The sequence below is a fragment of the Globicephala melas genome, chromosome 6 (genome assembly GCF_963455315.2).
Source record: "Globicephala melas chromosome 6, mGloMel1.2, whole genome shotgun sequence".
Taxonomy (NCBI): domain Eukaryota; kingdom Metazoa; phylum Chordata; class Mammalia; order Artiodactyla; family Delphinidae; genus Globicephala; species Globicephala melas.
The window spans coordinates 71,015,925-71,032,038 of record NC_083319.1 but is presented as its reverse complement, the minus strand read 5'-3'; the positions used below and the strand labels follow the sequence as shown (position 1 = coordinate 71,032,038).

The 16,114-nt window shown below is 40.2% G+C and overlaps 1 pseudogene; it reads right to left on the bottom strand.

Annotated features, from left to right (window-relative positions):
• Positions 1 to 5,763: 5,763 nt before the first annotated feature.
• LOC115839013 (origin recognition complex subunit 6 pseudogene) lies at positions 5,764 to 8,629 on the bottom strand (annotated as a pseudogene).
• Between the last annotated feature and the right edge of the window lie 7,485 nt (positions 8,630 to 16,114).

Sequence of the window (16,114 nt, the reverse complement as noted above, 5' to 3'; positions counted from 1 at the left end):
AAATACCTTGGCAGCCATTTTACTCCAGGGAGCCAGAGAGGGGAAAGTCTGTTCTTGCATCATTACCAACAGCTTGGGGAAAACCCAGTCCTTTCACATACAAACAGGGCTGGCTGCATTTGATTGCACAGAGCCAGCCAAATTGGGACTTCTTAACAGCTCATGCCTCTGACAGTTACTCAGCACCACCTCTGAGATTTAGTAGAGAGAAAAAAACACTCCAACAGGCCCCTTTCACACATGGAAGTGTGAAGTACACGTGGTTTTCTGTACCTCCTATCAGCCTTGCTTTGGTGAAGAAGAAGATTCAGTCAAATTCATTTCCATAAAGCAATGCTGCTCTATATGACTCTACAGAAACCACATTAAAGGTATCGAGTGAGGGCTATCTGTATTACTAGAAAGACACTTTGACAAACAGTAGATTTTCAGAGTGTGATAAATGCAATACAAGGCTAGATGAACCCAAGAAGATTAAGAAGAAAAAAAGCTGTAACAGTAGAGGAAGGAGAGGGGCATCTAAGGGAAAACGTAGATCTAGAGATGATAAAGAAAGGAGTGGGAAAAAAAAAATAGGGCAAATTTCCATTCTGAAGAAGAAAAAGCACCCACTTTTTACCTCACTTTGGGTCTGCATCTGAGAGTATAAACGGCATTGAGGAGCCCCGAATCTTCCAACAGGACTAAATTCAGTTTTCCACAAGTAGTTTCCTCACCCAGTGCAGGAACCTTCACACCTTCTTTCAGCCTTCCTCTCTTCCACCCACCGATGAAATTAAATGATCTCCAATATTTACATTTTGCATTTACTTCTTTTTAATTTTGACAAAATGAATTAGAACTGAGGAAATTAAAAATGAAATCTGATACAAGGTCAATTGAAGACGTATTTTGCAGAGATTGACAACCACGTTGGTGGTAGTTGCCCCTGCCTCCTCAGTAAGGTTTGCATGATTGTGGCCTTTTCCAGCTCTCACCAGGGAGCCAAACAAACTCAGTAAAAATCAGCACCATTTATTAACACTCTTATTTTACCAGACTATGAGGTAGCCCAAAAGAAGAGTATACATGGCTCCTTCCCTTAAAGAACTGAGAATCTCAAAACTCTGCATACATAAGCCCCAGCTAAGATTTTAAAGGATCTCAGAGCTGGTTTACAGTAAGAAAATGCATATTCATCTGATAATGAAGAAAATATGGAAGGAAGGTTAGTTGTAAGGAAACCCTTCAGATACTCCAAAATTTTCTGGTACAAAATGTAATCTATGGGAGCTTGTTAGAAATGTAAAATCTTGGACCCTGCCCCAGATCTCCTGAATCAGAATTAGCATTTTAACAAGATCCCCAGTATAGATACGTGTTTGTTAAAGTCTGAGAGGCACTTCCCTAAGACTTCTCAAGCCCCTTTACACCCCCTGTTCAAATTGAACACAATATGGCTTAAAATAGGTAAGAAAACATAGAGGCAGGTGTAGAGGCAAGATCAACTGTTGGGTTTTTTGTTTTTGTTTTTTTCCAAAAAAAATGAGGCATTTCAGAAAGTGCAACAAAATTAATCAAACAAGTACAGGAAGAGGGCAAACAAGGGTTTCAGTTACTGATAAGCTTGATATGAGTCAATTGACTATGGCTACCAAACAAGAAAAAAAAATTGAAAAGCAAGCAAATACAAAAGCTAAAAACTGCATTAATAGAAGCATGGTATCTGGATCAGGAAGATGACTGCCCTACTCTACCTTACACTGGTCAAGTCTTATCTTAAGTGCATTCAGTTCAAGATATTGCAGTTAAGAAAAATAGAGACAAACAAGAACATGTTCACTTGAGAAAAACCATGATAGTGAAATTAAAACCCTGACCTGGGGGAAAAATTGTTGAAGGAATTGGAGTTGGTAAATTCATTTAAGAAAGGTTTTGATGAAAATAAAAAGCTTAAAAATATGGAGGAAAATCATGTGGGGAAAAAACACTTGGTCTGTGGACAAGCATTTGAGAACCATTGGTTAAGATACCTGAGGACAATTCAAACCCCGGAAATTTGTCATTTAGGACATTATTGGATCTCCAAAGCATCTTCTGGAAAAACCAACAATGCAGAGAAGCAGGTATCATTCTCCTCAAATTACAGGAGAGCATGATCAATGATGGAGCCTGGTCTAGAACAAGGGTTTCTGAGCCTTTGTCCAATGTGCTTTCATTACCCAGCCTGCTATGAAATTCCTACCTTGGTAATCATTACAGAAGTAAAGGAAGTAAAAGTGACCCCAAAAATTTATTTTGATTTTTTCTTCTACCCTATGATCCAAATACAGTTGCCACTAGCCTCAAGTGCAATAGTGTACCGACACATGGCTAGTGGAACTGAGAAACTGAAATTTTATTTTTGTTTAACTTAAGTTAATTGAAAAAATAAGTATAATTATTTTATATTAAACTAATATTTAATTCAGTTATTGGAAAACTTTAAGCATGTTTGAGGCATTTTGGATATATAAATTTAGTTTTTCAATATTATGAAATCTAAATATTATTTTCAAGGACAATTTAATATCCTAATTGACATGTTCTGTATGTAGGTGGAAAATATGCCCCAGAGAGCAAATATGTACATGAAAGGAGATGCAAAACATTTCAGTATTTTACATATTTATTATATGTTAAAATGTTTTAGATATGTTGAATTAAACAAAATATATTATTAAAATTAATTTCACCTCTTTCCTTTTACTTTTTTTTTTTTTTTTTTTGGTGGTACGCGGGCCTCTGGCCTCTCCCATTGCAGAGCACAGGCTCCAGATGCGCAGGCTCAGTGGCCATAGCTCACGGGCCCAGCCGCTCTGCGGCATGTGGGATCTTCCCGGACCGGGGCACAAACCCGTGTCCTCTGCATCGGCAGGCAGACTCTCAACCACTGCGCCACCAAGGAAGCCCGTTCCTTTTACTTTTATAATGTCTTTATTAAAAACTTATAATGATCTGTGTGGCTCATGTTATATTTCTATTAGACATCCCTGTTCTATGTCATTCTGAAAAAGTTTGAAAAGGAACTCAAACCTCTTTCTCCAAGCTGAGGCTGCCAGTAGTTCACTTTTCTATCAAACATGCCTGACTTAAGAAGGAAAGATGCAAACTCTGCTGAGAAGAGCAAGATCTCCAGCATTGCTCCCTCATCACCCCTCCAAGTATTGCAGGGGTTTTAGTAGACCCCTTAGGAATGCATAGTTCCCCTGCTGTAAGACACTCTCAGACAGCGAAATCGGACATTTCTGGAAGGTATTAAATACAGGGAGAAATCCCTTCTCATTCCTGCACCTTTATTTCAGGTGAGTGGTGATCCCTTAGGTGGTTCACCTCTTTTGCTGTTGCCCTGTCTCCCCTTGGGTGTGACCGATCATAGAGGAGACCATTACCCTGTTCCATCCTCTGCAGGGGAAGCAGTAAAAATCAAGCTACATACACTTCAATGCCAGGAATGAAGTTTCAGAGAGCCTGGTTCTTCCCATCTTCTCCAGACTAAGCCCAAAAGCTCACAATTGGGAATTGTGGTTTGAGAAATAAGCTTGGAATACATCATTCCTTTCCTCTTCTTCTCTACCTGGCTATCTCCTGTTCATCCCAGTAAATTCTTCTTCTTTCAGTAAACATTTCCAAATCCCAACTGCTAAATTTCAGTATCCTTTCCTCTATTTCCATCATACCCTGTGACTCCTTCTTTCATATTTATCACCATTGTCCACGTCAAAGATTTCCTAGAATCTCCTGAGGTGTATTTCCTCATCATTGCCTGACATTCTTAAGGTAAAGGCCAAAATGCCAAGGACGTCCTGACTTTTGAGAGAATCTGACTAGTTTACGGGCCTGAGGGTAAGCAAGGTGATGGCCTAGAGTATTTAACAGTGCTTCCCAATCCTCACATGCCAATTTCATGTTTTTTTACCATACCTGAGTTCCTCCAGAATTCTTATTAATATATCTTTCAATAGCTCATATTTTTCATTTAAATGTATTTAAAGAAGAAACTTTACATCACTGTCTAAATGGAAAACTAATATTTTTATATGCATTAAAAGAACAATCAGGGGCTTCCCTGGTGGCGCAGTGGTTAAGAATCCGCCTGCCAATGCAGGGGACACGGGTTCGACCCCTGGTCCACAAAGATCCCACATGCTGCAGAGCAACTAAGCCCATGTGCCACAACTACTGAGCTTGTGCTCTAGAGCCCACGAGCCACAAATATTGAGCCCGTGTGCCACGACTACTGAAGCCCATGTACCTAGAGCCCGTGCTCTGCAAGAAGAGAAGCTACTGCAATGAGAAGCCCGTGCACTGCAACGAAGACCCAACACAGCCCAAAATAAATAAATAAATAAATTTTTTTTAAGTACAAGCAGTCAAAATAAACATTTATCTACTACCACCTAAAATCCTCTCTTCTACCACCAGTGGTATACCCATTACATACAGGAATAATGGTCTAGAACATCATTGGCAGAACAGATGGAAATCTAAAGTGTGGACGTGAACTTCCGAAAATTTCATGGCAAACTAATTTGGCTTAGCAAACCAGGTTTTTCAGAATGAAGACTTTCTCTGAACCACGATCCATGATATGAAGATCCCCTCTCTGGACTCAGAGCCAAGCACAGGATGAGGAATAGGGAAGTACAGGAACCCAGTAAAGTCTAAGAAAAGCAAAACTCATTCTCCAACCCATTCCACTCCCAGCCTCTAGCTCCCAGCAGCGGCATCTCAGTGAGCAGCATACTGAGAGTATTGGCATGGACAAAGATTTTAACAGGGAGGCAACAGGAAGCAAATAGCTGAAGTCTGAAGTTTACTTCGCATGTGCTATGTATCCCAAAGTGGCCGATGGGTCCCTCAAGTGCTTCTCTACCTCCTCCGTCAAAGCCTTTATTTAGTGATAGTTTCATAATCCCCCTTAAAGCAGGTTCTGTGGATAAAATAAATTCAGCTTGACTTTTTCTTCTAAGTCCTCTTTCTTATTTGGGAATTACTATTTTTAGCAGCACAATTTAGTTTCTCTTTATTCATGCATATGAAATGAAATAAAACTCATCCCTTTGGAAAATGATCTTAAAATTCTAGGACCTCAGATTTTATTAAAATCCCCCAGGTGCATATAATGACTTTAGATGTAGACTACACCATAGTCTTCTGTACATGATCTTATTTCAACCAACTCTCAAATAGGAAAAACAAAACAAAACACTGGTATTAAAAAAAAATTAAATTAAATAAACATGGATTTTGCATAATATATCCATAGGGATTTAGACAATTAGGATGGCAAAGAAAAAGTTTCTGGTAGCTAAATGGATAAGAAACAAGCAGTTTCCTTCACACCAAGTAAAACTAAGAGTGCTGCAAAGAGGTTATTTTAAAGGCAGATTTCCACGAATTGTCAATCACTCTTGGTTAACAGAAAATTACACCCATATGTTCTTAGAAATCTCTCAGTTCCCTCCTTACTGTGTAGTGCTTTGGTGGTAATGTTCCTCTTTGAGGTGGTGTTTGTTAAATACATGTGGCTTGATGTGAAAATGCTAGGGGATTTTTGCATACTTTCCTAGCCTAGATGCACATATGCTCTTAGAAATATTTTGCAGAGATAAATAATGGTTTAACACATGTTCTACATAATCTTTTTTTGCATATAAAAATAATATTTATTAACTTAGGTTGTACTATATATTTAGTCAAACCAAGAGATTAACACAAAAACAAGTAAAATCTTTAGACTCCATTCAGCTTGAATTTCATATTCTGGATAGGACAGGAGACCGTCTTTTGCTTAAAACAAAACAAGAAAGCAAAATAGCTTCAATGACATTTTGTAGGAGAGAGCAGACCTGTGGGGAGCCAAGGCTGAGCCAACCAGGCACTGTGGCTAATCTAACGAATTTGCTGCCCATGTGAGAGCCACCCTGCTCAGCCCCAATGCTGACTTCTTTGCTATTAAGGATAGGATCCTTGTTATAAAAGTTCAAACAAATTTCCAAAGCCCTCACGTCTTCCTTGAGGTGGCAGATGCACCGCTGGTTTGCAGTACAGGTGGTCCGGGAGCTGAAATCACTCTGTTGTAGCCTTTTGTGCTTTGGCAGCATTTTCCAAAATTTTCCTTTTCCACTGTTCATAATCCTGTGTCAGATCTTCATCTTTCTGCGGTTTATGTGGGATCTCTACTACATTCTCTATTTCCGTCGCTGAAGGTTCAACCACTGTCTTCTTTTTCTTCCACGGTGGAGTAGCTGAATCTCCAGGCTCTCTGTCGATCTGCTGCCCAATCTTCTCTAACTGTTTACAGAGTCGATCAAACATGGCTTTTTTTACACCGGATGTGACTGCCATTTTATTTTTGTCCACCTTTAGCTTTAGAATCTTGCATGCTGAAAGTAGTGCAGCAGTGGTGAAAAGCGGCCTGGATAAGTCAAGATCCATGTGCTGTGTTTGTGGAAGACTGGACTCATAGCTTTGCAGTACCTTTGAAGCCATGTTCACTGCTTTTGTACAGCTAAACTGTACAGCTAGGTCTCTTATTCCAATATTCAAGTTCAGGCCCAGTAAACACTCAAAAGATTTAAGACAACTCTGATACATCTTCTTGTTCAAACCAGAAAGTTTAATTAAATAAGCCCTGTCCAAGGGGCACTTCATGCAGGAAGCTCAGCACCTCCAGCTCGGCAATGCCCAGGCGCGGGGCTAAACGCCAGATCAGACCAGGCTCCATGGCGCGGACAAAGACTACCTACATAATCTTTTTGAATAGTGGAAATATTGCTCTAAAAATTAATAGCTCTTTGGAGGGAAAGGATTATTTTCTTGGTAGAAGAAACTATATATTGACAATAGCTCTTTTCAACATGTATAACTATTCCCTTTTTACTATTTTGCCTGAAACATCTGACAAATATTGCTTTTCTAGGACCCTTTATAAAGTATGAAGGCAATATCAGTTGCCAGAATTTCTATCCCAGAAATTAATAAGCAGAGAAAATAATATTTTAATTAATGGTAGGACCAGTACAAAAATATAACAATTTTTACTATGCACAGAAAAGGAATGATCTATACTATTATTAACTTTTAATGTTAATTGTACTATATTAACATGAACTTTCACATTCTTGCTTTCTACCCTCAGAGACTTTCATATTCATTATCTCCTTTCAGTTTCTATGAAATAAGACAGCAATATTACCCTGAATTTAACTATGAATAAGTGGAAGTCTAGAGAAGTTAAATACTTTTCCCCAAGTTACAAAGCAAGGTAGTAGTTAACTAGGACAAATTCTACCACTTTATCTTATGGTCAAATGAAATTATCAAACTATGGTGCATCTTCATACTGTGTATCAACCTTACAAGTTAGAGTGTCTCCTGCTCCTGCCATTTTTCTTCTTTGGAACCTTATGTATCACTTGAACACAGTCCCAAGAAAACCTCACTAATACTATATTACCTAATAGCATTTATTCAAGCTATGCTGTAAATGATCACCGTGTTGGGCAGTACTTTGAGGGAGATATCATTATTCCCATTTGACTGATGACAAAGCTGAGGCTCAGAGAGCTTAAGTCACGTGTGCACGGTCAGACAGGCAAGAATGGTTAGAGAAGAAATGGAATCTGGCTCCAGCAAACTGCAGAGCCAGCATCTTTGTTCCTCTCCAAGACTCCTCAAGTGAGGTCATGGAACTCCAGAGTCATTCTCCAGCAAATGGAATTGTTCAAATATAGACAGGCTAAGAAACTGACCGAAGCTGGTCTTTATACAAGCTAGAAAATTACTTCGGTGAGTCAAATGAATTGTTATATTACAAAAAGATTATCCAAAAGAATACATCAAGCATTAATTAATGTCTCATAATGTCTTATAAAGAAAAATATTAGCAAGTTATCATTAACCTCAGAGGTAATCTGAAAAGACCCAAAGTTATCCACAGTGATCACTGTGGTGCAGATCTCCTGAAGACTAATGATCCAAATCCAATTCTATTTGGGCAGGAATGTGCCTTTGTATACATATGTGGTTCCCAATCTGCTCTACTTCTGGGGACTCTGCTCTATTCCTCCCTCTGACTGTTGGACACTATGGCATCACCTCTCCAACTGATGTACAGTGACAGATCATCCCTCTGTCTAATCCCACTCCTATTTGGAATCACACATTCCCTGGATTAGAAAGCATTGTTTAATACTTCGGAGCAGCAAACAATATCAAATTGCATCTGAGAATAAAAAAGTAAGTAAGCAATACTGATTAGAAATAATCATTCTCTTTTGCAACACCTAGCCCATAATTGGTGTTCAGTTAAGTATCTGTGAAGCTGAACCCAATAATATCAAAACAGTTCAAGAGGAAGCTTACCCCAGGGAAGAGAGCCATATGTAAGATCCACAATGGATCATTGAAAATTCGGTGTACTTATGCTTAGAACCATAGAAATGGAGGAAGATTTAGAGACAGTTATATCACGTGAACAACTAAGGCCCAAAGAGATAGACCCAAGGTCACAAAGGTAATTAGTGGCAAAAGTGGGCCATGAACCAACAAGTCTTGGTCACATGCTCTTTCTAAAAACATTGTCATGTAGAAATGTATTTTTAAAATAAACTCAATTGTACTCTCAAATATGTGGTTACTGCAAAGCAGATCTCTAAGTACATGTATGTTTATCACATGCAGATAATTTTTAAATGCTGGATATTCCTAAGCCTGACCTGAGTCAAGAGACCTGGGTTCAAGTCTCAATTTTTTTTTTTTTTTTTTTTTTTTTTTGCGGTACGTGGGCCTCTCACTGTTGTGGCCTCTCCCGTTGCGGAGCACAGGCTCCGGACGCGCAGGCTCAGCGGCCATGGCTCACGGGCCCAGCCACTCTGCGGCATGTGGGATTTTCCTGGACCGGGGCACGAACCCGCGTCACCTGCATCGGCAGGCGGACTCTCAACCACTGTGCCACCAGGGAAGACCAAGTCTCAATTTTTAACTAGCCCCTTGATAGCAAGTCACTTTGCCATGCTGGATATTGGTCTCCTGAACTGTAAAATGAAGATGCCAGATGTAACTGTTAGGTTACAACTGACCAAAAAAAAAAAAAAAAAAATCAAACTGACTTAAGCAGAAAATTCAAACTGACTTATGTCCAGAAGTAGACATGCTTCAGATGGGTCTTAAACCAAGGATTGCATCATGTCACCGGGATCTAATCTTCTCCTATCTGCCTGCTATGTTCCTTTATATTGGCTGTGCTTTTAGGCTCCATGTGTCACAAGATGGCTGCCAGCTACTCTAGGCCTGTCTCCTCTACAAGTCCTCTGAGTTAGGTAAAATCAACAACTACACTGGACAAAATGCCTTTAAGATCACTAACATTTGCATTGATTTCTGGTTCTATGAGATCCTATTAATGTCTATCTCAGATTATAAGAATATAGGAACTGTTTGGAGGAATGTTAGTAGCTCTCTGTACCCCCAAAGGAAGAAATCTGTTACATTTCCACTGCCATGGCCATGATGTAACACACACTTCATGGTGTGCCTCACACTTCCTAGTTGTAGTTTCCTCCATGTACTCTATTGTCAAATGTCATTTTGCCTTTGAATACACTCTTCCCTCTGTCTGGGATGCCCTTATTCTTCCTTGTCTGTCTGACAAAAGCTTACTCACTGAACAATACATCACTTTCCCTGGGAAATCTTCCCTGATTACAACCCTCCACTCAAGTGAAATTGATCACTCGGTTGTACTTAGGCCTTCCTACCTACCTGGACTGGAATATATGTCATATTATATAGTATTCATTTATTTACATGTCTTCTCCAAGGAGTATTAACATTTGGAGGTGAGGAACCATGCCTTATTCATCTTTATGTCCCCAGTGCCAAATAACAGTGCCTGAAAGATAGCAATCATTCAATAAATTTTGATGAATCAATCAATGAATCAATAAAATCTAGTTCCTCTGAACTAGAACATTATGGACTCCCATTCTGTCACCCTAAAACACAATTTAAAATAATGCATCTCCCTCCCACACCTCACTCCAACTCTCTGACAATAGCAAATCATTTTACAGTCTTGTATGTTCATAAAGCAGAGTTGATCCTGCTTTCTAACCATTTTTAGGACAAATGTTTATTTGGTTTTCACAAAATGAATGGGATTCCACCACCACTAAATCTGAGGCATCTGGGCATTAGAAACTATGCTCCCCAATACCCGTACAATTATATAGGTATATCTCAGTATTGCATTCATTTTCCTAGGAGTTCTTTTTTTTTTTTTTTTTTGTGGTACGCGGGCCTCTCACTGTTGTGGCCTCTCCCATTGCAGAGCACAGGCTCTGGACGCGCAGGCTCAGCGGCCATGGCTCACAGGCCCAGCCGCTCCGCGGCATGTGGGATCCTCCGAGACCGGGGCACGAAGACGTGTCCCCTGCATCGGCAGGCGGACTCTCAACCACTGTGCCACCAGGTAAGCCCTCCTAGGAGTTCTTTGATGAGAATACTGGAGAATACTTTTAATAGAGTTTGTTGAATGTTCAATTTGTGTTGCCTATCAATATTCCTCAGCGATGGTGGTTAATTTGAGAAAAAAATTCTGTGTGCTTTGGGAATCTGTTAACTAATAATATTCCCGCTCATCTTCCATAGCCAGAGGTTATTATGCCAGAGGACTCTGGGGTGCAAAACCTTGCATTAGGGAACCGCAGGACAGGAAGCTGCGTGTAGGGTTATCACTCTATGGGCCCCACCTATATTCTACCTCATTATTTTTATACAGGGAGAATTAAAGCTTACAAAAGGAAAAGAAAGGTAATGTTCAAAGAGGAAGGCAGGCCATTGCTCTTGTCTTGGTTATAGGAATGTGGAAATTAACTTCTGATGACATCTATAGCTACCAGCAAGCAAGACCAAAGCATGGGTCCCTGGAACAATTTCCATGATTCACTGTCGCCTAGGAAAAGCTCAGCTTAATGGGTTGCAGTACTGACTTGGGTGTGGCTATTACTTCTTAGACCTCAATTAATAGATTGACCACCAGTTTACTGCCTGCCTTGGAACTTAAGGAACCAAGGAATTTAGTGGGATATACTATCTAAGCTCAATGATGTTTCATTTGCTTGACTCACTGACCATGACCTGGGAAAACAAACAAACAAACAAATTCCAAAATCATCTACATCTACCAAAAGAGCTCATTTGGTGTTGTAATACTGATACTATTGTGATTACAAATCCACTTAGAGACCACCCACTACACCACTGGAAAAGAGTCCAATAGAGGTCTCTTAAGAGTTCGCCCTCACGCTCCTGTTCTAGAGGCTCCACCTTTCAGGTTCCTTGAACAAATCATGCTCTCGCTCAAATCCAGGCTTGGAGCATACTGTCCCATCTGCCTGGAACGCACTTCTCTCACTGCCTTTCTGATCCCTCCGTTTCACCTAGTCAAATCTTGTTTTCCTTCAGCTCACAGTTCTCCGGGAATACCTCCCACGATCTCCTGGACTCAATTATACCTCCTCGCATCTAGAACTTTACCTTCCCTAACACTTGTCACACCTATAGTTATTTGTTCAGTGTTTGCCTTCCTGGATTGATTGTAAAGTCCATGAAGGCCAGGATCCTTTCTGTCTTGTTCACAGATGTGAACAAGAAAATGGGAGCATGGAGTAGTCTTATTAAATTTGGGGAGAATTAAGAGAAAGTTCTCTTACACAAATAGCAAAAAGGGGGACTATCTGGGAAAGGAAGAAAAAGTGAAACCAAAACTAACATTTCAATATATAGTAATTCCCTGTTATGTACCAGGCACCGGACTATGATATGCTTGGGGACTGCAAAGTCCAACAAGTCATGGTTCCTGCTCAATAAATTATGGTTGTCTTGTTCGAGTCAGAAAACAATAGGTTGATGAAACAAAAGGAAATTCGAATTCCTGAATTGGGGAGAAAAGACAGCCTTTGAATATTTTCAGATTTCATTGATTCATTTTACCTTCTTTACCTGCAACCCAAAATATACTCTGAATTCAAACTTGTGTTTTGTAGCTGAATATGGAAAGTAAAGGCCTGTTTCTTAAGATTTATAAAGACATTTGGAGGCTCTTTGCTTTGTACATTATAGTATTCTTTCAAAAAACAGGTCAATCAACAAACATTATGGAACCCCTGCTATGGGGCCAGCACCATGCTTACCGCTGCGGGCTGTAGAGTTTAAAAGAGATGCTTTATCCTGCCTTCATATCTCAGCTCTTCACATCCTTCCTAGATGCATAGCTGCTTGTGTTTGTGTATTTACCTTTTCATCTTCCCTTTAAATCAGCACTCTGTAATTGCAGTAACACATTTTGGTGCTGTGTTAGGTGAGGAAGCTGAGATAGTTGCTTACATGACTCAACAGAGCTCATGTTCTCCCAATTTTCTTTTATTTAACATTCCATCCTCATTCTGACCACACTGCCTTGGCAGCACCACTAAGTACCAAAGATGACAATGATTAAGTCCTGTCTCCTGAATAGAAGATACATTACAGATCTGTTTTCTTACAGTAAGAAAAATAATGCTAGTCGCCATCTGAATATTAGAGACTGTACAATTCTACCAAAAAAACACTCCTGTATTAAATTTCCACTGGCCTACCAAAAAAAAAAAAAAAGAAAGAAAGAAAGATCAAAAAATGTGTTTATCTTAGTAATTGGAGTTTTTCTTCCAGAAGCTGGCTCTGCAGAGGGGGACTGTAAAAAAACAAACAAACAAACAAAAAACCTCTCCTCCCTATGCTTTGATGGGGACACCCCATGGAGCTCAAAGTGACATGACAAAAGATAAGCGTAGGTTTTTGGAAATTCTCAAGAAGCCAGGAAAGTAGAAGTACCAAAGCAGAAAATGTAAGTTGAACAAGAATTTAAACAAATTAATGTTTACTTGGTAGATGTCAACCCTTCATCCCCCAGATGGTACAAATTCTAGAGACGTAAAAGAACTTGGGGTTGGGCTTCCCTGGTGGCGCAGTGGTTGAGAGTCCGCCTGCCGATGCAGGTGACGCGGGTTCGTGCCCCGGTCCGGGAAGATCCCACATGCCACGGAGCGGCTGGGCCCGTGAGCCATGGCCGCTGGGCCTGCGTGTCCGGAGCCTGTGCTCCGCAACGGGAGAGGCCACAACAGTGAGAGTCCCGCGTACCACAAAAAAAAAAAAAAAAGAACTTGCGGTTGATTCAAATGGATAAAATCAGAAAGCTGGAGAGAATTCAATATGAGCTATCAAAGAAAGAAGGCACTAGGGTAATTAGCCTTCCAGGAAAGCCTAAAAAGCCTTAAAAAAAATCAGTGATAGTTCAGAGATTTCTGTGTCCAGAGTGTGCTCCTAAGGCAGTTCCTACATGAAGTCTATAAAATGGCCCTTTTGCCCAGTATGAAGAGATGGGGTACGAACAAATACTGAATAGAAGAATACCTTCTCCTTCTAGTCAGTTCTCTGGAGTGTTGTCAACTAAGTGAGTAAAGGAAACGTATAGCTTAGTTTTTTCTCCCAAGACTGACTCACATTTTACTAAAAATAATTTGTGCCCCTCTTAATAGTTGACCAAGTGTGTTATACTGCGCTGAACAATTAAGGTAGGTGCAGCTCATTAGTCCATCTGCAGAGCAGTCTTTGTATCCCAAGTAATGAAAAAGAAAAAAATAACTCAGTAGAAAAGTGATGATAGAATGAAGCAAACAAATTACTTGGGAATTAACACCCCCTGACACACAAAAAAATAAAGTCTATTCCATCACAGGAACTTCTTTCTGCTTCCAAGAAAATCTGACGTCTATAATGTCAAGTACAGTCTTGGTTAAATTTCAAAGGGAGTCAGGGTATTAATCAAGGAATGCCTTTTTCTTGGTTAGGATCATATCTGCCTCTCTCCAAGAAAGTCTAGAAGACTTTGGACATTGTAAAGCTGTAGTTCTCAGAGTCTAGTACCCCTTTCCGTTGCATGCCTTTCTATCAAATCATCAAGAAGTATCTGGAAAACTAGACTAGATTGACATCCCTGCTTAGGGTGTGTCAGTCAATTCTGTTCTGCAAATGAGCCAGGATCTGGAGGCATCCTTCAGACTGGAGTGAGGAACTTGGTGGGTGGCCTACGAGTCTGGGCTTTGTAATAGAAGGACACAGATAGAACTTCTAGCCATGAGAAGCTGCAGAGGAAGATACTCAGAGTCCAGGGAAAGATGCCAGTCCACATCCAGACTACATAAACACTAAAGAGAAACAGCCGAGTGCCAAACTAACACTATAAATAAAGAATCTTGGCTTTGTCAGAGGGAAGCCCTTATTGTCTTAGGGAATATGTCACAGATACATGGAAAAGCACAGAGAGAAATACATCAAAGGTGTGGGTAACAATAAAACTCAGCATACACATAGTGATTACAGTTGTTAAAGTGCTTTCCCACAAATGATTGCATTGAATCTTCACAACTCCAGGGATAGAAGAAAGGCAAATATTTTATTATCATTATTGCTGTGCCCACCTTCCAGGTTTATCGTGAGGCTAGAAATCAGATGTTAAGTGACACCTATCCTGCATGTGGCCACTCAACACATCTTGAGACCACCCCATGGAAAAGAGGTCTGATCCTCCATCCTGCATAGAGGAGAGGGCCCATGTTCAGACCCTTTATGGTCCCAGTTCCCACACAGTGAGCTCACCCACACATGACTGGGCCAGATCCCGCCTCAGACACTCAGACATCTTTGTTATGACTAATCCCACCTTTGGAATGTCTGTGGTCAATTAATTCCAATTAAGTCTTCCATTCTTATAATCCTCATATGCCAAAAGAAAGTCAGTTTACCTCCCCTGTTCTTAACCCCTTAATGCTCTGTACTTCTTCTCTTTGGCTTCTCTCCTCAAACCACTAGAACCTCTGCAATCTTCTTCCTTTATGTAAAAGAGAAAGAACCAATAAACACAGCATCTCCCCACATTATGCTCTATATTTCACCTACCATAGAACTAAGGAGAGGGGTGAAAATTTATTACTCCTTAATACCACTTTAGAACCACCACAGTTCCATCCTGGTACCTTTGACATCTGACAATACCACTTTGTACACTTCTATATTTCTATCATCTACTGACCTCCTGGTCACATTCTTTAAGACATAACACTCCTCTTCTCCCCTCAAACTCAACTTCTGCCATTATATTCCAGAAAACTTCAGTGTCTTTGGGAGCAATCCACCCAATACCTTCAATCTACTGTTCCTTGACCTCAAATACACAATAACTATTCTCACCTTCACTCCACTTAGACTTCCCCACACTGCCAGGGTACATCCTGAAACTTGTCATCACCCAGAATGGTTCCACACCAAAAATTTTAACTACAAACACTGCATTCTCTGACCCAGCTGTCTTTCCTCCGGTGCTCTCAGGACGCTCGCTTGAACACACCTGCTCTTCAAATTCATTTAGTCCTCCAGCTCCTGGGTCTTCATTTCCTCAGAGTCCATCCACCTTCCCCCAAGCAGACTACAAGTAGTTGGCTATCTGACCTACTCACCACCAGCACCCTCAAATCCAAATATGTCTCTTCCTGTATTGCCCTCACCTAGAAAACTCCCAACACAGGATCAATGCCATCTTGGTACCTAAAAGGCTGAGCATTCCTAAGCAAAATGTTAAACCATTCAGATTTATGTCCTAACAAACATAAGGTCTCCAATCTTAAGACTTCAGTATATCTCAGTCTTTTCACTTAATCAACATTCCTTCCTACTCTCCTCAGTAATTATTTTAAACCTATACATCTCTGTTGAGGCCCCCTCACTCTAAGTAGGCAACATAATCTTTTTCTTCACTGAAAAAAAAAATTGATGTCCAGAGAGGTAAGAGGAAAAGGTGGGAGTGTGGTGTCATAAAAGCTAATTTTTTGGAAGAATCCTCTACTCTCTCTAGAGACCATTAAATAGAGAAGTTCTCAGGCTCACACTAAGCTCTCTTCTCTGCTCATTTTCAGAGGTGTATCTCATCTACTCCTATAGCTTCAATTATCTTTTTATGCAAAGGACTTTGAAATCTCTATTAGCAGTCCAGATC